This window comes from Urocitellus parryii, chromosome 6, assembly GCF_045843805.1.
Source record: "Urocitellus parryii isolate mUroPar1 chromosome 6, mUroPar1.hap1, whole genome shotgun sequence".
Taxonomy (NCBI): domain Eukaryota; kingdom Metazoa; phylum Chordata; class Mammalia; order Rodentia; family Sciuridae; genus Urocitellus; species Urocitellus parryii.
Window position 1 is genome coordinate 183,047,743 of NC_135536.1, and position 26,983 is coordinate 183,074,725.

At 38.8% G+C, this 26,983-nt stretch overlaps 1 protein-coding gene across 2 annotated transcripts in view; it reads right to left on the reverse strand.

Annotated features, from left to right (window-relative positions):
- Ptprt (protein tyrosine phosphatase receptor type T) overlaps window positions 1–26,983 on the reverse strand; it is a 1,043,151-nt gene that overhangs the window by 77,737 nt on the left and 938,431 nt on the right. The window lies entirely within an intron of this gene.

Genomic DNA, 26,983 nt, shown 5'->3' on the forward strand with positions numbered 1-26,983 from the left:
GATAGAGATTCTGAAAAACAAAACAAAAACAAACAATCCTTGAATTTAAAGAAACAATAAACCAAATAAAAAACTCAATAGAAAGTATCACCAACATACTAGATCACTTAGAAGTCAGGACCTCACATAATGAAGACAGAATACACAATTTTGAAAATGAAATTGACCACATAGTGAAGATGGTTAGAAACCATGAACAGAACATCCAAGAATTATGGGATAACATCAAAAGACCAAATCTAAGATTTATTGGGATATAGGAAGGCACAGAGATTCAGACTAAAGGAATGCACAATCTCTTCAATGAAATAATATCAGAAAATTTCCCAAGTATGAAGAATTTTATGAATTGGAAAAATCAAACACAAGAGGCTTACAGGACACCAAATATACAAAATTACAACATGTCTACACCAAGACACATTATAATAAAAATGCTTAGCATACAGAATAACGAGAGAATGTTAAAGGCCACAAAAGAGATAAATCAGATTACATACAGGGGAAGACCAATTCGGATCTCAGGATCTCAGTAGATTTTTCAAACCAGACCCTCAAAGCAAGGAGATCCTGAAAAAACATACACCAAGCTCTGAAAGAAAATGGATGCCAACCAAGAATCTCATATCCAGAAAAATTAAGCTTCAGATTTGAGAATGAAATAAAAAAAATTCATGATAAAGAAACACTAAAAACGTTTACAGCAAGAAAGCCTGCACTACATAACATTCTTGGCAAATATTCCATGAGGAGGAAATGAAAAACAACAATGAAACTCAGCAAAGGGAGAATCTACACTAAATTAGTTCTCAGTGTGGGCCCAGTGGTGTGTTTTTAGTTGAAGTAGCCTTAAGTATTCGGATGCACGAACACATTTTCTTGTGAGTTCTCTAGGCCAATCAAGGGAGAAACCAAGTCAAGTTAAATTCCAAAAATAAACAAAAATGACTGGGAATACAAATCAAGTCTCAATAATAACCCTGAATATTAATGGCCTAAACTCATCAATCAAAAGATATAGACTGGCAGATTGGATTTTAAAAAGACCCATGTTCAAAATTACAACCAATCCACACCAAGGCACATTATAATGAAAATGTCCAACATACAGAATAAGGAAAGAATATTAAAAGCCATGAGAGAAAGGAATCAGATTATGTATAGGGGGAAACCAATTAGGATAATGGCATATTTTTCAACACAGACCCTGAAAGTTATAAGATCCTGGGACAATATATATCAAGCTCTGAAAGAAAAGAATGCCAACCAAGAATCTTGTATTCAGCAAAATTAAGCTTTAGATTTGATAATGAAATAAAAACCTTCCATGATAAACAAAAGTTAATGGAATTTACAGCTAGAAAACCGGCACTGCAAAACATGCTTGGCTAAATATTCCATGAAGAGGAAACAAAAAACAATCATGAAAATCAGCAGAGGGAGATAGTACCCTAAAGGAAAAACTAATCAAAGAAGAAAACAAGTCAAATTAAATAACAAAAATAAACAAAGATGTCTGGGAATACAAACCATGTCTCAATAATAACTCTGAATGTTAATGACCTAAACTCACCAATCAAAAGACACAGGCTAGCAGATTGGATTTAAAAAAAAAAAACACCCAATGATACGCTGCCTCCAGGAGATGCATCTGATAGGAAAAGGCATACACAGACTGCAGGTAAAAGGTTAGTAAAAATCATACCACTCACATGGTCTGCAGAAGTAAGCAGGGGTTTCCATTCTCATATCAAATAAAGTCCACTTCAAGCCAAAGTTAATCAAAAGGGATAAAGAAGAACATTTCATACTGCTCAAGGGAGCCACACACAACAAGACATAACAATTATAAATATATATGGCCCAACCAAAGGAGAAGCTATGTTCATAAACAAATTCTTCTCAAGTTCAAGAGTCAAATGGACCACAACACAACAATCTTGGGTGACTTTAACACACCTCTCTCACCACTGGATAGATATTCCAAGCAAAAGTTGAATAAAGAAGCTATAGATCTCAATAATACAATCAATAACTTTGACTTAACTGATAGATATAGAACATTTCATCCTTTGTCAATCGAATACATTTTCTTCTCAGCAGTACATGGATCCTTCTCTAAAATAGACCATATACTATGCCACAAAGCAACTCTTAGAAAATGCAAAAAAGTGGAGATACTACCCTGCATTTTATCAGATCATAATGGAATGAAATTAGAAATCAATGATAAAATAAAAAATAAAAATTACTCCAACATCTGGAGACTAAACAATATGCTACTGAATGAACAATGGGTTGTAAAAGACATCAAGGAGGAGATTTAAAAATTCTTAGGAGTAAATGAGAACATAGATAAAATATACTAAAATCTCTGGGACACTATGAAAGCAGTACTATGAAGAAAATTCATTACATGGAGTTCAACCCTTAAAAGAAGAAAATGTCAACAAATAAATGACCTACCATGACATCTCAAAGCCACAGAAAAAGAAGAACAAATCAACCCCAAAAGCAGTAGAAGGCAGGAAATAATTAAAATTAGAGCTGAAATCAATGAAATCAGAACAAAAGAAACAATTAAAAAATGGACAAAACAAAAAGTTGGTTCCTTGAAAAAATAAATGAAATTGACAGACCTTTAGCTATGCTAACAAAGAAAAGGAAAGAGAAAACTCAAATTACTAACATACATGATGAAAAAGGAAATATCACAATGGACACTATCAAAATACAGAGGATAATTAGAAATTATTTTGAAAACTTGTACTCCAATAATATAGAAAATATTAAAGGCATCGGCAAATTTCTTAAGTCATATGGTTTGCCCAAACTGAATGAGGATGACATATACAATTTAAACAGACCAATATCAAGCTATGAGAAAGAAGATGCCATCAGCTGAGTTCTACAAGACCTTTAAAGAAGAACTAATAAAAATACTCTTCAATTTATTTCAGGAAATAGTAAAAGAGGGAGCACTTCCAAACTCATTCTATGAGGCCAATATCACCCTGATTCCAAAACCAGGCAAAGCCACATCAAAGAAAGAAAACTTCAGACCAATATCTCTAATAAACATAGATGCAAAAAATTCTCAATAAAATTCTGGCAAATTGAATACAGAAACATATCAAAAAGATAGTGAACCAAGATCAAGTGGGATTCATCCCAGGGATGTAAGGTTGGTTCAACATATAGAAATCAATAAATCTAATTCATCACATCAACAGAGTCAAAGATAAGAATCATATGAAAATCACAGAAAAAGCAATTGACAAAATATAGCACCCCTTCATGTTCAAAACACTAGAAAAATTAGGGATAACAGGAACAAAACTCAATGTCGTAAAGGCTATCTACACTAAGCCCCAGGCCAACATCATTCTAAATGGAGAAAAATTGAAAGCATTCCTTTTAAAAACTGGAAGAAGACAGGGATGCCCTCTTTCACCACTTCTATTTAACATAGTTCTTGAAAATCTAGCCAGAGCAACTAGTCAGAAAAAATAAATTAAAGGGATATGCATAGGAAAAGAAGAAATTAAATTAGCATTATTTGTCGACGATATGATTCTATCTATACCTAGAAGACCAAAAAGTTCCACCAGAAAAATTCTAGAATTAGTAAATGAACTCAGTAAAGTAGCAGGATATAAAATCAATACCCATAAATCAAAGGAATTTCTGTATATCAGTGACAAATCCTCAGAAATGGAAATGAAGAAACTACCCCATTAACAATAGCCTAAAAAAAAAACCCCAAAACTTTGGAATCAACTGAATGAAAGAGATGAAAAATCTATACAATGAAAGCTACAGAACCCTAAAGAAAGAAATCAAAGAAGACCTTAGAAAATGGAAAGATCTACCTTGCTCTTAGATAGGAAGAATTAATGTTATCAAAATGACCATACTACCAAAAGCACTATACAGATTTAATGCAATTCTGATAAAAATCCCAATGGCATTCCTCATAGAAATAGAAAAAAACAATCATGAAATTCATCTGGAAAAATAAGAGACCCAGAAAAGCTAAAGCAATCCTTAGCAGGAAGAGTGATGCAGGTGGCATCATAACACCAGACCTTAAACTATACTACAGAGCAATAGTAACAAAAACAGCATGGTATTGGCATCAAAACATACTGGTAGACCAATGGTATGGAGTAGAGGACACAGAGACTAACCCATAAAATTACAATTACCTTATGTTAGACAAAGGAGCCAAAAATATACATTGGAGAAAAGATAGCCTCTTCAACAAATGGTGCTGGAAAAACTGGAAACCCATATGCAACAAAATGAAATTGAACCCTATCTCTCACCATGCACAAAACTCAACTCAAAGTGGATCAAGGACCTAGGAATCAAACCAGAGACTGTGCATCTAATATAAGAAAAAGTAGGCCCGAATCTTCACCATTTGGGATTAGGCCCCAACTTCCTTAATAAGACTCCTGTAGTGCAAATAAAAACCAAGAATCAATAAATGGGATGGAATCAAAAACTAAAAAGTTTCTTCTCAGCAAAATAAACTATCTGTGAGGTGAATAGAGTTTACGTCTTGGGAGCAAATTTTTACCCCTCACACATCAGATTGAGCACTAATCTCTAGGGTATATAAAGAACAAACTCAAAAAGCTAAACACCAAAAATCTATCTATCTATCTATCTATCTATCTATCTATCTATCTATCTATCTCACAATCAATAAATGGGCCAAGGACCTGAACAGACACTTCTCAGAAGAGGATATACAATCAATCAACAAATAGATGAAAAATGTTCATCATCTCTAGCAATTAGAGAAATGCAAAACAAAACTAGTCTAAGATTTCATCTCATTCCAGTCAGAATGGCAGCTATTAAGAATACAAACAATAATAAGTGTTGGCGAGGATGTGGGGAAAAGGTATACTTATACATTACTGGTGGGACTGCAAAGTGGTGTGGCCAATATGGAAAGCAGTATGGAGATTCCTTGGAAAATTGGGAATAGAACCACCATTTGACCCAGTTATCCCTCTCCTCAGTCTATACCCGAAGGACTTAAAAACAGCATACTACAGGGACACAGTCACATCAATGTTTATAGCAGCATAATTCACAGTAGCTAAACTATGGAACCAACCTAGATGCCCTTCAGTAGATGAATGGATAAAAAAATGTGCCATATATATACAGTGGAATATCACTCAGTAATAAAAGAGAATAGAATCATGGCATTTTCAGGAAAATGGATGGAGTTGGAGAAGATAATGCTAAGTCAAGTTAGCTAATCCCAAAAAACAAATGCTGAATGTTTTCTCTGATATAAGGAGTCTGATTTATAGTGTGGTAGGGAGGGAGAGCAAGGGAGGAATAGACAAACTCTAGACAGGGAAGAGGGGTGGGAGGGAAGGGAGAGGGCAGGGGGTTAGAAATTATGGTGGGATGTGATGAACATTATTATACAAAGTACATGTATGAAGACATAAATTGGTGTGAATATACTTTATATATAACCAGAGATATAAAAATGTGCTCTGTATGTATAATATGAATTATAATTCATTCTGCTGTCATACATTAAAAAATCAATTAGAAAAAAAAGACCCCAAAATATGCTAATTTCAAGAGACTCATCTCATAGGAAAAGACATCCACAGACTGAAGATGAAATGTTGGGAAGAAAATACCACTCACATGGTCTGTAGAAATAAGCAGGAGTTTCCATCCTCATATCAAATAAAGTAGACTTCAAGCTAAAGCTAATCAAAGGGATAAAGAAGGACATTTCATACTGCTTAAGCAAATCATAAATTAATAAGTCAAAACAATTATAAATATATATGCCCCAAACAGTGGAGCATTTCTATACTCATCAAACTCTTCTCAGGATCAAGAGTCAAATAGAACACAACACAAGAATTATGGGTAACTTTAACACACCTCTTTCACCACTAGATAGATCTTCCAAACAAAAGCTAAACAAATAAACTATAGAACTCAATAATACAATCAACACCTTAGACTTAACTGACATACATAGAGTATATTATCCACCAGTGAGCAAATATTCTTTCTTCTCAGCACCACATGGATCCTTCTCTAAAACAGACTATATTATGCCACAAAGCAACTTTTAGCAAATACAAAAAAGTAGAAATACTACTCTGCATTCCATCAGATCATAATGGAATGAAATTAGAAATCAATGATAAGATAAAAAAATAAAAGCTACTGCAACACCTAGAGACTAAATAATATGCTATTAAATGAACAATGGGTTGCAAAAGACATCTAAGAGGAGATTTAAAAAATTCTTAGAGGTAAATGAAAACATGGATACAACATATCAAAACCTCTGAGACACTATGAAGGCAATATTAAGATGAAAGTTCATTGCATGAAGTTCATTCCTTAAAAGGAGAAAATGTCAACAAATAAATGACTTAACAGTACATCTCAAAGCCCTAGAAAAAGAAGAACAAATCAACACCAAAAGCAGTAGAAGTCAGGAAATCATTAAAATCAGAACTGAAATCAATTAAATTGAAACAAAAGAAACAATTGAAAAAAATTAACAAAACAAAAAGTTGGTTCTTTGAAAAAATTAATAAAATTGATACACCCCCTAGCCATGCTAGCAAAAAGAAGGAGAGAGAAAACTCAAATTACTAACATACGTGGACACTACAGAAATACAGAAGATAATTAGAAATTATTTTGAAAATTTGTACCCCAATAAAATATTAAATATAGAAGTCATTGACAAATTATAGAGTCATATGATTTGTCCAAACTGAATCAGGATGATATACACAGTTTTAATAGATCAGTTTTAAGCAATGAAATAGAAGATGTGATCAGAAGCCTACCAACCAATAAAAGCCCAGGCCTGGATGGACACAAAGCTGAGTTCCTCAAGAACTTTATAGAAGAACTAATAACAATATTCCTCAAATTATTTCATGAAATGGAAAAAGAAGAAACTTTTCCAAACTCATCCTATGAGGCCAATATCACCCTGATTCCCAAACCAAAGACACATCAAAGAAAGAAAACTTCAGACCAGTATCTCTAATGAACATAGATGCAAAAATTCTCAATAAAATTCTGACAAATTGAATACAAAAATATATCAAAAAGATAGTGCACCATGGTCAAGTGGGGTTCACCCCAGGGATGCAAGGTTGGTTCAATATATAGAAATCAATAAATGTAACTCATCACATCAATAAAATTAAAGAATCATATGATCATCTCAATAGATGCATAAAAGGCATTTGACAAAATATAGTACCCTTCATTTTCAAAACACTACAAAAACTAGGGATAACAGGACTATATCTCAACATTGTAAAAGCTATCTACACTAAGGCCAATGTCATTCTAAACGGAGGAAAAATTGAAAGCATTTCCTCTAAAAACTGGAACAAGACAGGAATGCCCTCTTTTACCCCTCCTATTTAATGTATTTCTTGAAACTCTAGCCAGAGCAATTAGACAGATGAAAGAAATTAAAGGAATACAGATAGGAAAAGAAGAACTCAAATTATTGCTATTTGCTGAAGATATGATTGTATACCTAGAAGATCCAAAAAATTCCACCAGAAAATTACTAGAACTAATCAATGAATTCAGCCAAGTAGCAGGATTTAAAATCAACACCCATAAATCAAAGGCATTTCTGCACATCAGTGACAAATCTTCTGAAAGAGAAACTAGGAAAACTTTCAATTACAATATCCACACACACACAAAAAAAAATATCTGGGAATCAACGTCACGAAAGAAATGAAAGACCTCTACAATGAAAATTACAGAATAGTAACAAAAACAGATAGTAACAACAACAAAAAAATACCACCTCAGCATGGTATTGGCATCAAAATAGATTTGTGGACCAATGGTACAGAATACAGGACACAGAGACAAACCCATGTAATTACGGTTATCTTATATTAGACAAAGGAGCCAGAAACATACATTGGAGAAAAGATAGCCTATTCAACAAATGGTGCTGGGAAAACTGGAAATCCATATGCAACAAAATGAAATTAAACCCTTATCTCTCACTATGCACAATAGGAATTAAACCAGAGACCTGGCATCTAATAGAAGAAAAAGTAAACCCAAATCTTCATCATGTCGGGGTAGGTCCCAACTTCCTTAATAAGACTCCTGTAGCACAAGAATAATCAAGAATCAATAAACAGGATGGACTAAAACTAAAAAATTTCTTCTCAGCAAAAGAAACAATGTGTGAGGTGAACAGAAAGCATACATTTTGGGAGCAAATTTTTACCCCTCACACATCAGATAGAGCACTAATCTCTAGAGTATATAAAGAACTCAAAAAGCTAAACACGAAAAAAACAAATAAATAATCTAATCAATAAATGGGCCAAGGACCTGAACAGACACTTCTCAGAAGAGGATATACAATCAATCAACAAATATACAAAAAAAAATGCTCATCATCCCTAGCAATAGAGAAATGCAAATCGAAACTACTCTTAAGATTTCATCTCACTCCAGTCAGAATGGCAGCTATTAAGAATACAAACAATGTGTTGTTGAGGATGTGGGGAAAAAGGCACACTCATACACTGCTGGTGGGACTGCAAAGTGGTGCAGCCAATATGGAAAGTAGTATGGAGAATCCTTGGAAAATTGGGAATGGAACCACCATTTGATCCAGCTATTCCTCTTCTTGGACTATACCCAAATGACCTAAAAACAGCATACTACAGGGACACAGCCACATCAAAGTTTACAGCAGCACAATTCACATTAGCAAAATTGTGGAACCAACCTAGATGCCCTTCAGTAGATGAATGGATAAAGAAAATGTGGTATATATGCGCAATGGAATATCACTCAGTATTAAGAGAATAAAATCATGGCATTTGCAGGACAGTGGATGGAGTTGGAGAATACTATGCTAAGTGAAGTCAGCCAATCCCCAAAAACCAAATGCTGAATGTTTTCTCTGATATGAGGATGCTGATCCATCATGGAGATGGGGGCACATGGGAGGAATGGAGGAACTTTAGATAGAGAAAAGGGGTGGTAGGGGAAGGGAGAGGTCATGGGGGTAGGAAAGATGGTGGATGAGATGGACATTATTATCCTAAGTACATGTATGAAGATAAGAATGGTGTGGCTCTACTTTGTGTACAACTAGAGATATGAAAAATTGTCTCTATATGTGTAATATGAAAATAATGCATTTTGCTGTCATGTGTAACAAATCAGAATCAATCAATCAATCAATCAATCAAGACATTGATCTTGTGTGGAATGTTTGTATCCAACAGAACTTCACACAATGACAGAACTATTCTGCATTTACCCTGCTCAGTGTGGTAGCCACCAGCCACCTGTGGCTTCAAACCCCTGTAATATATTTAATGTGCCTAGGGAAATAAATCTTCTTCACCTTCATTTCAATTAATTTAAATGTAAACAGACACATGTGAACAGTGTAGATCTAAACAATCATACCTTCAGATGTTTAAATCAACTTAATTTTTTTTTACTTTGCCTCATTAAAAATGACAGCGAAACACAAAACCACAGGTGTGATGTGCTAGCTTTGTTTTAGTGCTCACTAAAATGTTGATGTAAGTGTGTAAGACATGAATTGTCCACGTCCCATGAGAGGAACACTCTAGGCACCTTGAGAAATGCTGAAATTCTGGGCTCTGGAATCAGACAGAGGGGGTCTGAATTATCAATCAACCTGTTATGGGTTCTGTGACCTGGCCCAAGTGACAATTTTTTTTTGAGCCTCATTTAAAAAGGAGGAAAAATAGATGTTGAGGAGATTCAAAGGGACAGTGCATGCCAGGTGCTCAGAACCAGGCCTGGCATCTGGTAAGAAGTGAAAGAACAAAAGCTTTTGTGATGATGCTGTAGTGATGTCACAAACTGGAGGGGGCATATAGGGAGTCTGGGGCTGCTATGAGGTTTTGGTATGGCTGGGTGTGTCCCCAAAGATTCATGTATTGGACGGTTGGTCTCAGCGTGTCCAAGGAAGTGGTGGAACCTTAAAGAGATGGGATCTCGCAGAAGATGATGAGGTCGCTGGAGGCACTGGCCCTGGAAGAGATTAATGTACTTCCTGTGGGACCCTCATCAGTTCCCTGAGAGAGGGTTGCTACAAAAGAGCAAGACCAACCTGTCCTCTTTCTCTGGCTTCCTGTCTTACCATGAGATTTCTCCTTCTCACATGTGCTTCTACCATGTTGCTATCTGCCATGATGTAACACAGGCAAGGTGCCCCTCAGCAGAGGCTCAACAGAGTGAGCCATCCATTTTTGGACTGTCAGTCTCCCCAACTGCAAGCTAAATAAACCTCTTTTGTCTATAAAATACCCAGTCTCAGATATTTTGTCATAGCAATGGAAAACAGACTAATACAGCTTCTCTATTCGTTTGTCTTTTCTCCACTTTCCTCCAAAGCCATCTAATTCACACCATTCCCAGTGCTCTTGCCCTAGTTTGTATTCTCATGAAAGGTCCACTCCATCAGTTTCCTAATGGCTCTTTCTGCTTTCACAGCTCTCTTTGCACAGTTTCTGATCAAGTCATTTTTCTCGGCAAAAGTCTGAACAGAGTCAAGACAAAATTTCTTAAGTAGCCAATCAAATTCCTGTTGTTTTGGACACCAGAATCCATTTCTTCTTTCATCTATCATAATTCCTCCCAAGCCTATGTGCCCTTTAGGGCATGAAAGCATGAAGAGTGCATAGCAAATGAGACTGCTAACTGGGAGGGGAGAGCCTGAGAGGAGAGGAGTTCTGAAGCAAAGAGGAGCCCAGACCTCGTGTCTAGCACAGGGATGTGATCAGCAAAGCACCTCACGGGCTGTGGCAACAGCAGGCGCCACAGTCGAAGCACAGAATCCCAAGACAAAACTTGGATTCAAATAGGAGCTTCATGCTTTTCTAGCTAAGAGGCCTCAAGTAATAACTTCAAGCTAAGATCTTCATTTCTACTGGTGATGGTTGTGATTGACATCTTCATCACCATCATCTTTATTAGCATCATCTGAGAAGATTGTCACAAAGGTCCACTGGAAGAAGTCTGCAGGTGGCACCTGGCTAGCAGCCAACGCCGCATCCCTTCTCTCCTAGCAAAACCCAACACAACCTCAAGATTATGAACTCATAATAGAACTGAAGTCAAAGTCTGTCAACCAACCTAGTGCCAGAATTTGGGAGGAATATCCGTTAATTATAGCAGCATCACACTTAACATGTGCATAAAGATAAAGACTTAATTTTGTCAAAATTCCTTAAAAACCTCTGAAACTGTACAAAATAATCTCTCAACTGACTCAAGAAGGCAGTTTCCCCTCCAGAGTTGGAAGTGATCACAATTTCTTTGGTGAAGCATAAGATAAAGCACTTGGCTTATGCTTGGAAGTCATGTGGTAAGAAAAATCTGTTCTGTATTTTTGAATTCTCAACTTCCACGAGCAGAGCATAGGTGTAGGAGATCTGTGATCCCTCAGGCACAGTGGATTCATATTCCCCCATCTCTTACCCACTCGGGGATTTGCTCTCACTCAACATAATGGCACCCGAAGCACCTTCTCCCTCTTTTCCTGTGTCTCACCAGATGCCCAGGATTGAACACGTAAAACAAGTTGTCAATAGAATACCACCCGCCCTGCGTGATTTTATGGAGCAGAAACAGACATTATGCACTTGGCAACTGATGCTGATAGACTTTGTTACTTGAGGTAAAGCAAGCCCATTGGCCTGAAGGACAGGAAAGAAAAGCTTCTCCCATTTTCTTTCCTGGGCTTGGAGAATCAATGACCAAGCACCAAACCACAGCGTGAGGGCATCTCCAAGCCCTTTCACCTCCTAAGCTCCTCATAGAAGTTATTGACATGGCAGGGGTGAAAGCAGTCCTTTTTTTGGATTCAGACACAGATTCAGAGTTGTGATGGGCACAGACACCAGGAAATGCTTTCTTGATTCATTTATTCTTTTTAATAAAGAAATTAATCCTCCTCTTTGTTGGGAAAAGATACTTTGCATCTCCTACGGCCCTCACGCCAGATGGAAGGAGAGTGTTAGTCACTGTGCTGAGAGGTGGGGGCTGTAACAGTCATTACTCCTCCTGCTGAAGCTACAAGAAAGGAATCCTGGCAATAACCAGTTGGACCGAGTGGGTAACAATGAGAATTTACTTGCTCCTGTTACTGGCAAGCTCTAGACCTGGAGAAACTTCCCTTTAAAGTTAGATAAACAGAAACAAGACAAAATGGAGTATTGAGAAAAAAAAATTCACCATGTTAGGCAGTAAGGACAATTACTTCAAATGCTGAAAAAAAAATCCTCAATATTCAGAAAAACAAAACAACAACAAATAAACAACAACAATAACAACAAACAAAGCTGGGTGCCATGGTGCACACATGTAACCCCAGCCACTTGGGAGGCTGAGGCAGGAGGATCACAAGTTTGAGGCAAGGCTGGCAAACTTGGCGAGACTCTGTCTCAAAAGAAAAACAGCTGGGGATGTACCTCAGTGGTAGAACGCCGCTGGGTTCAATCCCTGGTACAAAAAAAAAAATTCCTTCCTTGCTGTCAGGTACCCCAAATTATTTGGGGTGCCTACATATTTCTGATATGTCTCAGGAGAGGATAACCCTGTTTCCAGATTCATGGGTAAATCTTGATTCTCTTATGCCCATCAGAGTGATCCCACTTGGCAGTCCCCCTCTGCCACCAATTTAACGAAATGGGAGGGAAATTCTATTAGGGTGCTTCTCACTGCTAAGTGGTATAACCCACCAGTCCCTCTCTGTCCCTTGTTAATACACCTGGTACTGCTAAAACACCTTGCACCCTGAGGGGAGCCAGGCTAGGAGCAACATCAAAATGGGATGGCAAAGTGGAGAACATGGAAGAATTTGGGTCTCCAAAGAACCTTCTGGAACCTCATGAAACAGCTGACTTGCTGTCCTGGGATCTCCATGCATTAACTTATCATATAAGCCCATTGGATTTGGGTGTTTCCGATGTGAGAATATTAACCTACTCAACAGAATGTAGAGATGCATTTTAGAAAACAAAATTCAAGATAGCATGGAGGAATCAAGGGAGCCAAAGATGAAATAATAAGGTAAGAGATTATTTTGAACAATGAATCAAGTTAAAGCGGCTAGCATTATTAAGCCATAAAGAAGAATGAAATCCTGCCATAAAGAAGAATGAAATCCTGTCTTCTGCAGCAACGTGGGTGGAACTAGAGGACATTATGCTAATTGAAATAAGCCACATACAGAAAGACAAGCACCAGATGTTCTGTCTCCTACGTGGAGATTGAGAAAAGTCAACCTGAATGTAGAATCGTGATAACTAGAGACTGGGGGCAGGGCCGGATAACGGGAGGCTGGATTTGATCCGTGTGTGCTGCACACATGAGTTTAAAGAGCGCTCTGAGCCCATTCATACATGTTAGCAAGAAATAAAAGAATCTTACAATTTCACTGTGTTGCACAGGGGAAGATTGTAAGGAAGCCAATACACAGAAGCAGAATTAAGACAGGCACTGGAATCTCTGAGAATAAGCAACAGGCAGAAACTTGAAGAGAATTAATTAGAGAAGCTGCAGAGGACAAGGCGAGAGGAAGAGAACAAAGAGACATATATTTCCTCTGTACCCGTCAGCCGCTCGTGGGCTCCTGTTGGAGCCAACGGGAAGACACTTTCAGAGAAAAGAAAACAGATCTGTGAGTGACAGATAATTGGTGGTACTAAGGAAGGGAAGAGAAGGAATGAGCAGAAGGGATAATAAAGGATACAATGCAGAAACAGCTCTGTGGCAGGATAAAACCTAAGTCTTTAAATGCAGCCTTCTCCCCAGACAACAGAAAAATAGAACCCATACTCTGATCCAGTTGTTTAGATACCGTTAATGCACAAATACTCGGATGGACATCTAGGCTGGAAAATGGCTATCTCCAAAATAAAGAGACAATGCTCTCCATAGCTCCTCTTTCAAATGCCCAGAAATGACAGAATTTTAATGCCAGTTTTAATGAGAAGCACCCCAAGGGACAAATTTTTGAAGGGAAAATGATGGGACCCAAAAGTTCTACACTGAGGTAGGTTGCATGAGGCTGTGGGAAGACATTCTCTGATGCACCGGGATTCGGAAACCATGCTGGTATTCGTATCCAGAGGGTCAGATGGGTGGGCATAGCAGTCCAAGCTGGAATTCCAGAAGAGCAAACCAACCAGCCAACCCCAAGAATGAAGGAAGTCATGGTATCAAAGAATGATGTGATAAACACTCAAATCAGTTAAATAGAGATACTAGTATAAAAATCACCATAACTATGAATCAAAAACATATATATAAATTATATTTAAAAAAGAGTCCTTAAGGAGAAATTAAAGAATAACTTTAGAATAAAAATTCTCAGCTAAAATCTCAAATTTTATTAACAGAAACCCAGATGTGGGTGGACGGATGTATCTGTGGACATAAAAGTGGGTCCACTTCTTCGCCTTTCAAAATGGACAGTCAACATACATCAATAATTGACACTTTTAGGTGCTGGGATTATGGCTCAGCGGTAGAGCGCTCACCTAGCACATGCGAGGCCCTGGGTTCGATCCTCAGCACCACATAAAAATAAGTAAACAAAATAAAGATATTCTATCCAACTACAACTAAAAATTTTTTTTTAAAAAATAATGGACACTTTTAAGTAAAGGATCTAATCTCCAAAAGAGGTGAAAGATTTATACAATGAAAATTACAGAACCCTAAAGAAAGACATAGAAGAAGACCTTAGAAGATGGAAAAACATACCCTGCTCATGGATAGGCAGAACTAACATCATCAAAATGGCGATATTACCAAAAGTTCTCTATAAGTTCAATGCAATGCCAATCAAAATCCCAACAGCATATCTTGTAGAAATAGATAAAAGAATCATGAAATTCATATGGAATAATAAAAGACCCAGAATAGCAAAAACAATACTAAGCAGGAAGTGTGAATCAGGTGGTATAGCGATACCAGACTTCAAACTATACTACAGAGCAATAGTAACAAAAACAGCATGGTACTGGTACCAAAACAGGCGGGTGGACCAATGGTACAGAATAGAGGACACAGTAACCAATCCACAAAACTACAACTATCTTATTTTTGATAAAGGGGCTAAAAGCATGCAATGGAGGAAGGATAGCATCTTCAACAAATGGTGCTGGGAAAACTGGAAATCCATTTGCACCAAAATGAATCTGAATCCCTATCTCTCGCCGTGCACAAAAGTTAACTCAAAATGGATCAAGGAGCTTGATATTAAATCAGAGACACGGCATCTGATAGAAGAAAAAGTTGGTTATGATCTACACGCTGTGGGATCGGGCTCCAAATTCCTCAATAGGACACCCATAGCGCTAGAGTTAACAAATAGAATCAACAAATGGGACTTACTCAAACTAAAAAGTTTTTTCTCAGCAAAAGAAACAATAAGAGAGATAAATAGGGAGCCTACATCCTGGGAACAAATCTTTACTCCACACACTTCAGATAGAGCCCTAATAACCAGAATATACAAAGAACTCAAAAAATTAGACAATAAGATAACAAATAACCCAATCAATAAATGGGCCAAGGACCTGAACAGACACTTCTCAGAGGAGGACATACAATCAATCAACAAGTACATGAAAAAATGCTCACCATCGCTAGCAGTCAGAGAAATGCAAATCAAAACTACCCTAAGATACCATCTCACTCCAGTAAGACTGGCAGCCATTAGGAAGTCAAACAACAATAAGTGCTGGAGAGGATGCGGGGAAAAGGGCACTCTTGTTCATTGCTGGTGGGACTGCAAATTGGTGCAGCCAATTTGGAAAGCAGTATGGAGATTTCTCGGAAAGCTGGGAATGGAACCACCATTTGACCCAGCTATTCCCCTTCTCGGTCTATTCCCTAAAGCCCTAACAAGAGCATGCTACAGGGACACTGCTACATCGATGTTCATAGCAGCTCAATTCACGATAGCAAGACTGTGGAACCAGCCTAGATGCCCCTCAATAGATGAATGGATAAAAAAAATGTGGCATTTATACACTATGGAGTATTACTCTGCATTAAAAAATGACAAAATTATAGAATTTGGAGGGAAATGGATGGCATTAGAGCAGATTATGCTAAGTGAAGCTAGTCAATCTTTAAAAAACAAATACCAAATGACTCCTTTGATATAAGGGGTGTAAACAAGGACAGGGTAGGGACGAAGAGCTTGAGAAGAATATTTACAGTAAACAGGGATGAGAGGTGGGAGGGAAAGGGAGTGAGAAGGGAAATTGCATGGAAATGGAAGGCGATCCTCAGGGTTATACAAAATGTCATATAAGAGGTAAGGAGGGGTAAGTCAAGAGAATACAAATGGAAGACATGATTTACAGTAGAAGGGGTAGAGAGAGAAAAGGGGAGGGGAGGGGAGGGGAGGGGAGGGGAGGGGGGATAGTAGACAATAGGACAGACAGCAGAATACATCAGACACTAGAAAGGCAATATGTCAATCAATGGAAGGGTAACTGATGTGATACAGCAATTTGTATACGGGGTAAAAGCGGGAGTTCATAATCCACTTGAATCAAACCGTGTAATATGATGTATTAAGAACTATGTAATGTTATGAACGACCAATAAAAAAAAAATAATGGACACTTTTAAGTAAAGGATCTAATCTCCAGTGAGTCTGTGTGTTTTAAGTGTGTTTGTGTGTGGTGTGTATGTGTGTGTTTAAGTTAAAGATATCAATTAGTACAATAAAAAGAACATGTAGCTTCCAAATTATTACAGAGAAAAAAATTAAAGAAAAATAATCACTGGACCTGTAATGAATGTGGGTCCGGGGTCCGTATTTATGCTGTCTGTGAGAGGCTACTGGAAACCTAGAAATCCATATACAAAACCTAGTAACACTGGAAACCTTGCTGTTCTGACAAGCACATGAAGAACCATCCTACCAGGGTATTTTCATAATCCAAGACACATTAGTTCCCGCAGAACAAAACCACCTCCACTAGAGATGAACTCAGAGAGGGGAAATAAAATACAGGGGATGACAAGCCACGGGAGGATGCTTATCCCCACGAGGACGAGGCAGCAGACATGACACACAGAGACGCACGCCTCTCAGGAATGGAATCTAATAAAACAATTGAAGAGACTATAAAGTAAATACATTTAGACAGATTAAAGAGGGGAAAAAAATGGAAATACCAACCAGAGCCATCAGGCAACGTGCTGTGGAGAAAGGAGCGGTGGGTTTGAACCACGCAAGTTCAACTGCTAGAGACAAAGAAAAAAATGTCATCCAAAGTAAATACGGACCTAAGGACAGAAGCAAACGGAACACACAGAAATCAGAGAAGCGGAAGGAAAAGAAGAGTCAGCTCTTGCCATGGAAAACACCAATCTCTGCCAAAAAAATGATTATGGAAAAAACGATAAAAATAAACCACCCCACTACTGCTAGAGATTGGCAAAGCACTGGTGTGGTGTGGATGGGGGGTTCCCCCAACTCCTGTGTTAATGCAGGAATGTTCAGAGGTAAAGCCATTGGACTGTGAGTGCTGTGACCCCATCAGTCCACCCCACTGTGAGAGGACTGGGGGGTGGTGACTGTAGGCAGGTGGGGCATGGCTGGAGGAGGTGGCTCACTGGGGATGTACCCTGGAAGGGGATGTCTTCCCTGTGGCCCTTTCCTCTCTCTCTCTGCTTCTTGACCCTTTCTGGCCCTGAGCAGCTTTTCTCTGGTGGGCCTTCCCCCATGATGTGCTGCCCCACCTTGGGCCCAGAGCAGCAGAGTTGGCCTTGCATGGACTGAGACCTCTGAAACCATGAGCACCAAACAGATTTTTCCTCCTGTAAGTTGTAATGAAAAAAAAAAGCTATTAAAATAAGCACTTCCATCCCATGCTTGGGTTGGTGCATGACCATCACCAGAGAGGTCATGAGACATATCTGATATTCTGGGTGGGTGTGGCCAGGGTCAACTGGTACATGCCAGCCCTTCACCAGGCTCCAGCTTGTTTAATATAAGAAGTCTAGTTTTGAGATAGTTGTAGATTCACATGCAGGTATAAGAAATAACAGAGGGTTCTCACGTCCTTCACCTGTTCCCCCCATGTGAATACAGCATATTACCAGAAAAAACACGGATATAGTTTATTGACCTTGCTCCGATTTCATTAGTTTTACATGCCCATGTGGTGTGTGTGTGTGTGTGTGTGTGTGTGTGTGTGTGTGTACTTTTAGGAAATTTTATCATGTGTGTAGATCCTTGTGACCACGACAGTCAAGATGCAGGGACAATTCCACCCCATGGTTCTCTCACACAATGGACCATTAGCCTTGAAGTTCCTTTCTTGCCTCTGTGTTGGGGGATGGCTACTGGACCTTGGGTCATTGTAGTAATAATGAAAAGAAGTAACTCTCAGTGATGTGACAAACTCTGCCAGGAAGCCACAAAGCTGGGCTCCTTCTTTCCTGATGTCCTCCTAATCCAAACTTCCATGGGACCACTGCACATGGCTGGCTATGCGAGCTGTGCACTGCTCAGTTACAGAGAACGCCATTCACAGATAGCTCTGCCCTGTGACCCACAAGCTTCTAATTAAACACCATTGCTCTTGACTTATTCAAGTGACTAGCAGCTTGGGTGTGTATTTCAAGGATGAAGTTTCACCCATCTGATCTAGAAGGGAAGGAAAAAAGCAAATATTAATCTTTGGAACTAGTCCTCTAAGAGCTGAGGCAGAGTTAGGAACATTTGCTCCGAGTTTCTTCTGTGGATCAGGAGTGAATCCGGCCATCATGAAGGGTTTTGTGCACATACGTGTGTGAGATGTGTATGTGTGTTCTGGCAAACACTTGTATCTTCCAATACCTCTATGACAATCAGGGCTAAGTGGTTTGGATCCAGCATCTGTTTTAGAAAGTGGTCTTCTAGGTCTGATTTGGTTTGATGAATGGGTTTCTCTATTTTCAAAAACTTTGAAAGAAAATTTCCCCAAGTTTGTTATAACTTCATGAAAACCAGTAGGCGAACAGGCAAAAAATAGGTTTTACAAACTTAATGTACGTGGAACAAAAATGAAAGCCACTGGGTGTTCCAGAAGCAGCACTGGAGACATTCTTTGGTCTAGACCCCTTATGTCTAGCGAGGAAGTGAGGAAGTGAGGGTTAGGCACAGATGGGAGCCTGTAGACACCCTGAAGAACCGCAAAGGAGAAGAATAAAATTGTGGGCTTTTAAAATATTTGAGCCCGCTGGAAACATGAACCCTTTTTATGTAAGATGTGAGTCGATTGTTTAATTCTTGCTTATTCACTATTCATTTGTACTTTCAGAGACATTTATGTTTGAAAATAATGGACTTGGAAAATACTGAATGTTGACCAGCACAAAGATGTCCCATGAATAGACAATGAAATACGTTCCTTAATAATTTTATAGGCTGACTATAAAATACATTATGAATATTATTAGTGCAGTAAGAAAAAAGTGTGAAGACACTTAATATTTGGGGAGAATGATATTGTTATGTTTACTTAACATTATCAGCAAGAAGTTCCTGTACCTGTCTGTGGAGTGTTCATATAAATGGAACATGCAAAAATCTGTCCTGCTTAGGAAGTTCAAGAAGAAATAATAAAAGAAATAAGTTGCATAGTTTCAATATTTTTGCAAGCATATGAGCAATCTGGGGGAGACATTTGTATCTGAAGAAAGAAAGATTGAGGTCATATGAGGAAGGGTATGAGTTACAGATTAGAGATTGAATGAGGCTGTGAGCCCAGAAAGCATCGGATGAGACCCCATGTCATTTCTGGGCCAGAGAGAGCTGCAACCAGGTAATGCAAGATCCATGCTGATTCACCCGCCCCACTCCCAAACCAGCACTTAAAGGAAAACCCAAACTTCAGATGAGAAACTTCTTTTCCTCAAAGTGGAGAACTGAGTTGGCTGGGACTGTTAGTTAGCAACGAGGGCCATCTGCCTTGAAAAGTCCAGAGTGTCTGAAGAATCGGATTTAATGAGGGAAGCCGTGATTTCACTTAAAAGACTGAGGAACTCACAGGATACTCTTGGAGACAGGGAAGGGACCAAACATGAATAGACTCCCCACACCAATAGACTAGAGTGGTGACCTCGACAACACCACTTACTAGCTATGGGACCTTGGACAAGTTACCTAACCTTCTGAACCAGTTTACAGGAAGGCTTTATGGCTGGTATCTCTGAAAACAGAAGACAGAAAGGGAAAATCCTACACCATGGCATGACTGTTGGAAGCTCAACACATCAGGGGTTGACAGAGGAAGGAGAGGGGTTCTCTTTTCTCATGGTCGGGATCCTCCTATCTGCTGCCCCTCTCTTTCCTCTTGATAGCTGAGACAGTGTTCCTGCTGCTTCTGGGATCCCCTCTTGCTTCTCCATGCTCAGTTTTCCACAATATTCCATATTTAGAAGTCCAAGCTGAGCCTGTCACCTCTCTGTTTAAGCCTGCATGGGCTAAATGCTACTCTCAGCCACAGTCTAGACTTCTAGTAGTTCATATGGTTAGTCTGGCCTCTCACCTGCATCATCGTCGGTGTCTCTGTCCTTCGCTCCCCAGGCTGCAGTCACGGTGTCCTTGTGACCGAATTATTGCCCATCTGAGATCTGAACCTGATGTGCTGTTCTCCTGGAATGTTGAACCAACCACCCCTTAACCTTCTGAGTCCTGCATGATGACTCACACTCATCCTTCAGGACTAAGCTCAAAAATGGCTTCTTCTTCTTCTAGAAGAGGTATATTGGTTTATGGTGGAAGAAACTTGAGAAATATGGTTGCCCATGGAGTGGCCAGGGGCAGGGATTGACTGGGATGGGCCTGAGGGCCTTCCTAGCAGGTGTGGACATTACCAGAGAATGGGGTGGCACAAGTGCTTTCAGGTGCTGGCCTTGTGCAATGAAAAACTCAAGATTTGTGCATTTCTTTGTAGGTCAATTTTATCTCAAAGGAAAAAGAATAGAATATTGGGCCTTCACCAATGGTAGATACAGTTCCATACTGAAAGAAGAGGAATGTGTACTCATGTCTGAAATGTTCTTTGACATGCATTAAAAAGCCAAGACAGATTAATGGATGGATAGATGGAAAGATAGGTGTCAAAATAAGTAGAGTATAATGTGAATGGTGGAATCCAAGTGGTGTCTACCAAAAATATCTTAACTTTTCTTAATAAAGACGTCAAGGAAGAATCCCTTTCTGCCTCCATCTCCAACTGAGATTTCCATGTTATATCCTAAGAGCATCACCTTCACCAACTACTGTATATCTTCCTGGGCACATGTTCTCAGTGTGAATTGGAATAGTGACTGAATAACTAAGAGTGAAATAATTTAATATCTGCATCCTTGACTGGTCTCTAAGCTCCATGAAGGCAAGCTCCCTTTCTGTGGTGATTACCACTGTGTCTCCCGGATCTCAAAATTGCTCAACAAATACTCTCATTTGTTTGGCAGGTCCAACTGGCTCTGTGAGAAACACCTTCTCCATGGCCAATAAACACAGCCAGGATTTATCTGTTTTCCAGATCCATCTCTCATACTTTCCAATTCCTATGGCAAAAGCAGCATGATTTCCACTTCCTGCCTCTGTGCTGTTAGCCATGGTGACTGTGGGGAGGTTGATAGTCACATTTATTCAAAATGCACTTCCTCTTCAGATGGGCTTCTGGAGGGTTTAAAGACACTAGATCCAATCTGCATCTCTCAGGGCCACTCCAGTTTGGACTGGTGGTGATTTGGAAGTACTTCTGGCTCCAGGGTTCTGCAAACGCTAGAAATCATCAGCTCAGCATTTTGTGTGGTGTGTCTCACCAACCTCCAGGACCCAAATGTTCATAGGAAGTGTGATATGGAAGGAAAAAAAAAACTTCAAGTAAAGCCTCATGCTAAAAATACAGGCTTGTCTTATTTTCTCTCTCATTCAACAAAATTGTAATAAGACAAAGGTATGTAAAACAGTTGCAGAGTAATACTTAGCTCAACTAGAAAAACTCAATTTTCACAGGCTTTACAACCTCCAGTCTGACAGATGACTTTGTACTTCATTGATGGGTAAGGAAGAGAAAATGAAATGACTAACCTTGTCTGGGAGAGGAAATTTAAATGTGCAACACCTGTTTCAAATGAGTTTGCCATTGCATGAGGTACAATGTTGAAGTCTCCTTTCTCCATTTCAAACTGTGCCCTGGATATTTAGGCTGGGTTTCTGGTTATAATAAACCACACAGACAGCAGAACATTAATAGAGCGGAAAGAACACAGTTTGGGACTCACAAGACCTGAGTTTTCAACTTGGTTTTATACCACTGAATTATCTTATACAATTTCCTTGCCTCTGTGGAGCTTAACTTTAATTAAGGAACTGATTTAGACCACTGCTTCTAAAATGTTGATTTATATATGAGATACCTTGAAATCAAGATTCTGATTCAGTACATCTGGAGTGTGGCCTGAGAATCTGCATTTGTGGCAACCCCTTAGGTAATGCCAATGATTCTGGTCCATGGACTGACCACACTTTGAGGAGCAAGGGATTAGATGGTTCCTAAGGTAACTTCCAGATAATAAAAAAAAAAAATTCTTGTCTTGAAAGGTTCTAGAGCTACTCATAAAATAGGGGGGTGGGATTCTGTTTTTTGGTGAATGAATGAGGAAGTTCAGCTTGGTCTTGTTCAAAACCAACCAAATAAAATTGTAAGAAATCAAAGATACCTAACATTCTCATAAAAACTAATAGAACAGTTTATTCACATCAAGGTTATATCTTGGCAGATCCTCAGTTGCCAAATTGTAGAGGCTGATCAGTGACATGTCAATCTACTTTGTCTTATAGAGTGGATCCCAAATCCTGGTGCTGAATAAGTCCTTTGGGGAACATATAAAATACAGATTATTTGACTCCTTATCCTGGACAGAGGGATTTAGTAGGCTTGGATTGGGGCTGTTATGTTTGGGAACCACTGGTTTAACCTTGTTTTTGTGGGAAAGAGAGTGACTAGGGCCCCCGAAGGGGAAATTTGACTCAATTTCTGTTTGAAAACATGGTGAAGAAGATCTGTCCTTCAAGCCTGCTTGCCTCCAAAATCCCAGTGGCTTGCTCATATGGTAATGAAGATGTGCAGGTCACAAGAGAATCACTGCTACAGAGAAACAGTCTCTAAATAACAGCTCCTGCGAGATGTCAAATTTTGAGAATCCCTGACAGCTACAATGAGACTTCTGAACTGTAGTTCATATTCTTATATACTGAGATGCTTTAGAACAAGGGTTAAATCTTGACTCAGGTTTAAATAACCACAAGGCTTTGGGAAATTATTATACCATCTCACATGTTAAGCCTTATATTAGTCATCTATACCTTCATATCAAGCTAGAACCCAAATTCAGCCACTTAAAATAACACATATCTAGGATCCCACTGTTTCTGTGGGTCGGATGTTTGGGTGCAGCTTAAATGGGTACCTCTGGATCAAGATCTCTCATGAAGGCGTCCCCAAGCTGTCTGTGATAACAACAGTCTCATATGAAGGCTCAATGTGGAGAGAATTTGGTTCCACTTAGGCTGGCTAGAAGATTCATTTTCTCATGGGATGTTAGCATATGGGACTCAGATGTTTTAGTGACTGGATATCTCTCTCAGTTCCTTGCCAAGTGGGTCTCTCCATAGGGCAACTTACAACATGGCACCTGAATTCCCACAGAGCAAGTGAGAGGAGCAGGTGAGCACCAAGATGAAACCACAGTCTTTTAATGACTTTTATCATATTTTACTCATTAGAAGTCACTTACTAGATCTAGCCTGCACTTTCAAGAGGGGGATTACACCAGGATGTGAAATAGGGGGCACAGATCATTAAGTCCATCTCAGAGGCTGCCAATCAAAAATCTAATATAATTCCACAATGAGAACCCAAAGATATAATTCCAATGAAAGAAAACTTATGGACTTTATAAAACTCAACACATATGAGAGTATATTATAAGAATTCATTCCAAAGGGTCCAATCAAAACTTTCCTCTTAAGTTTGCTTATCTTTGCCAAGTATTCGGAGCCATTTTATTTAATGAAAGTTCTGTAATTCATGAAAGGTTTTAAACTACCCTCTCCACGCACTTTTCTGAAGACATTTCCAGCATCTGATATTTCAAGGGAAATAAATGGTTTAATTTTCCCTATGACATGAATTGTCATTGACAACAATCTTTAATCATTAAAGAGTTAACAATGCACTTTGAATTGCTTTGCCCCGATAAAAATTCATTCCTTAAGTAAATGAATTAGCCACATAATTGACAGTCAATTCCAGTAATAAACCACTAATTAAGTGATTCTGCTAAGTAAAAAGTATAATGTGATGAATTTGCTAAACAATGGCCTAATAAATTTTCATGCTAAATAAATGACTTGGAATAGGGAATAAACACTCAATGCATCTAGGGTCAGTTAAAAAGATGCTTTCACAAAACAATGACAGAGGGATTGTGCAAGCTAACATCTTTGACAATAGTACACTGGGCTTCTTGCCAAGGAAGGCCAAGTGAATGGGTATAAATAGGGTTAGATGTATTAGATTTGGGGGGTCACCATGGTCAGAGCATGGGTGACCAGCCTATACCACAACCTGATATACGCCAGTACAGACAAGTGGAGGTAATAGTAGGACCCAGTGATGATGGGCAAGAGGAGGCAAAATCCAATGGCAGACTTTCCTGGGTTAGTAAGGTCAGAGTCAGCACCAAGGAGAGCTCCTTAAACTGTAGGTGCTGATGGACATGTGTTTTCTCATGTATTTGGAAGTCAAAGATGAAAGGCTTTGATTTCTGCCCCTAAAGGTTTAAATGACAGTGGTATTCAACACTCATAGGTACAAGGGTCTTTGTTGTCCTCTTGTATTCAACAGATTTACAAGGAGGCCTCCTGGGAGGACCTGGATTCACAGAAGTCCTTCTCATGGGCTTCATTGGTTTGGAACTCCAAGTTCTGTCCAATAATAAAAAAGTGGGTACTTTAAAGCCTCATTTTCTGGATCACTGTGGCTGGGACAGTGTCTTGGATTCTTTGCCTTTCTTTCAACACATCAGGAACATTCTTGCCTTGGGAGCAAGAGCACTCCTTCCTGACATGGCTCACATCTCCAAAGTCTTTGATTAAATATCTGAAAATCTGGAATCCTCCCCCACTTATTATCTCTAATCTCAGTCCCATTGTTTCAGACTACTTATTGCTTGCTACTGCCCCACATAATTTATGTATGTGTTATTGTCCATTGATTATTTTTTGCTCCTCTTTCTACTTCCTACCACCACTAGAATGCAAGCTTTAGAAATATAAGTAACTATAAATTTCTACTTGTTCACTGATGATGCACAAAAAGTATAACACATCTGGTACAGAGTAGTTGCTCAAAAAACAGGTGTGGAATGCATGGATGGCAGCAGCATTCTGAAGTGTGTTATGCTTTGATCTCTGAAGAGGTTAGTGTGATCTTAGAAATAGATGGAGTAAAGGAACAGCCTATATCCTGAGGTTTGAAGATGACGCTCTTCAAGTAGGCTATCTCCTCAGAGGCCTCAGAAGTGTCTGCATATTTTCATTATTTGGGAGAGAGGTCACTATAGTAGTAGGATCATATGCACAAAAAATTAGATTTAAATCCAACTCTGCCTCTTAATAACTATGTGACATTGAGCAAGTTACTTAACCTCTTTGAACCTCAGTTTTTACTTATGTGCAAAGACTTGTGCCAATAATAATCATTACCTCACAGGTTATGAGGAATAAATTATATGTACACAGCATCTATCAGAGCCCTTGGCACATAGTTACAGCTCAATGTTAGTTTCTGCTACCTTCCAATTCAAACATAATGAGGCATATTTCTTAATACGTAAGGGTAAGACTTTCATCGATAAGACCCACAAGGGCATAATGTTGGAGACCGAGAAACTGTGACTGGGGAAGGAGGAGGCCACAAAGATAGGGGCAGCAGGACCACAGAGTGGTTCTGAAGTATGCTGAGGGGTGAAGTCCAAGGCTTTCCAGCATCTTCCTGCATTTGGTGATGGCACCTTTATAACTAATGACTGGGATGAGGATGCCAGGATGTACTTTCTAAGCAGTGAAGGTGCAAAGTACATCCTCTACATCTCTCCAAGACTAGTACAGTGATTCTTCCCTGGCCTTTCTTCCTTCATCAAGGGATTAAACCCCAATAGCAACTTTGGAAATCTGGCTTTAGGCCCTTCCTTAATTTTTCCAGCAATGCATAAGAATAGTCAGTTGAATGCTGAATAATTAAAAGCAAACCATCAAGATCCATCTTGACTGCAAAATTAACAAATGATTCATTCAACAAATATAATAATCATCTATCCTATGAAAACCACCATCCCAGTCTCCAGAAATACAGAGGTAGCCAAAACAGAAGTGTGGTCTATGCACAGTCTATCAAAGTAGGCAGATTTTAACTAAAAAAAAAAACACCTACATTAATAAACAGTGTGTACATGCTAAGAGGGATAAGAACTTAGTGTTATTAGAAAAAAATAAATAACAATTGCTTAATTGGATATTCAGGAAATCCTTCAGAAGGTGACATTTAATCATAGACCAGAAGGATAAACAGTGGCTAAACAATAGAGGAGAAGAATGTTATAGAAAGAGAGAACAGAACTGTAGAAGTCACAATGTTGGAAAAAGTCTTAGTGTTTTCAAAGAAGAGGAAAAAAAAAGTCTGGACTGTCTTGAGCAGATTGGAGTGACAAGAGATGAAATTAAAAATATAAACAGAAGTCAGATCATTCTATGCCTTTCTGGGCCATGAGATGAATTTTAACTTTACTCTGAGGGCAATGTGAAACCACTGGCAGGTTTTTG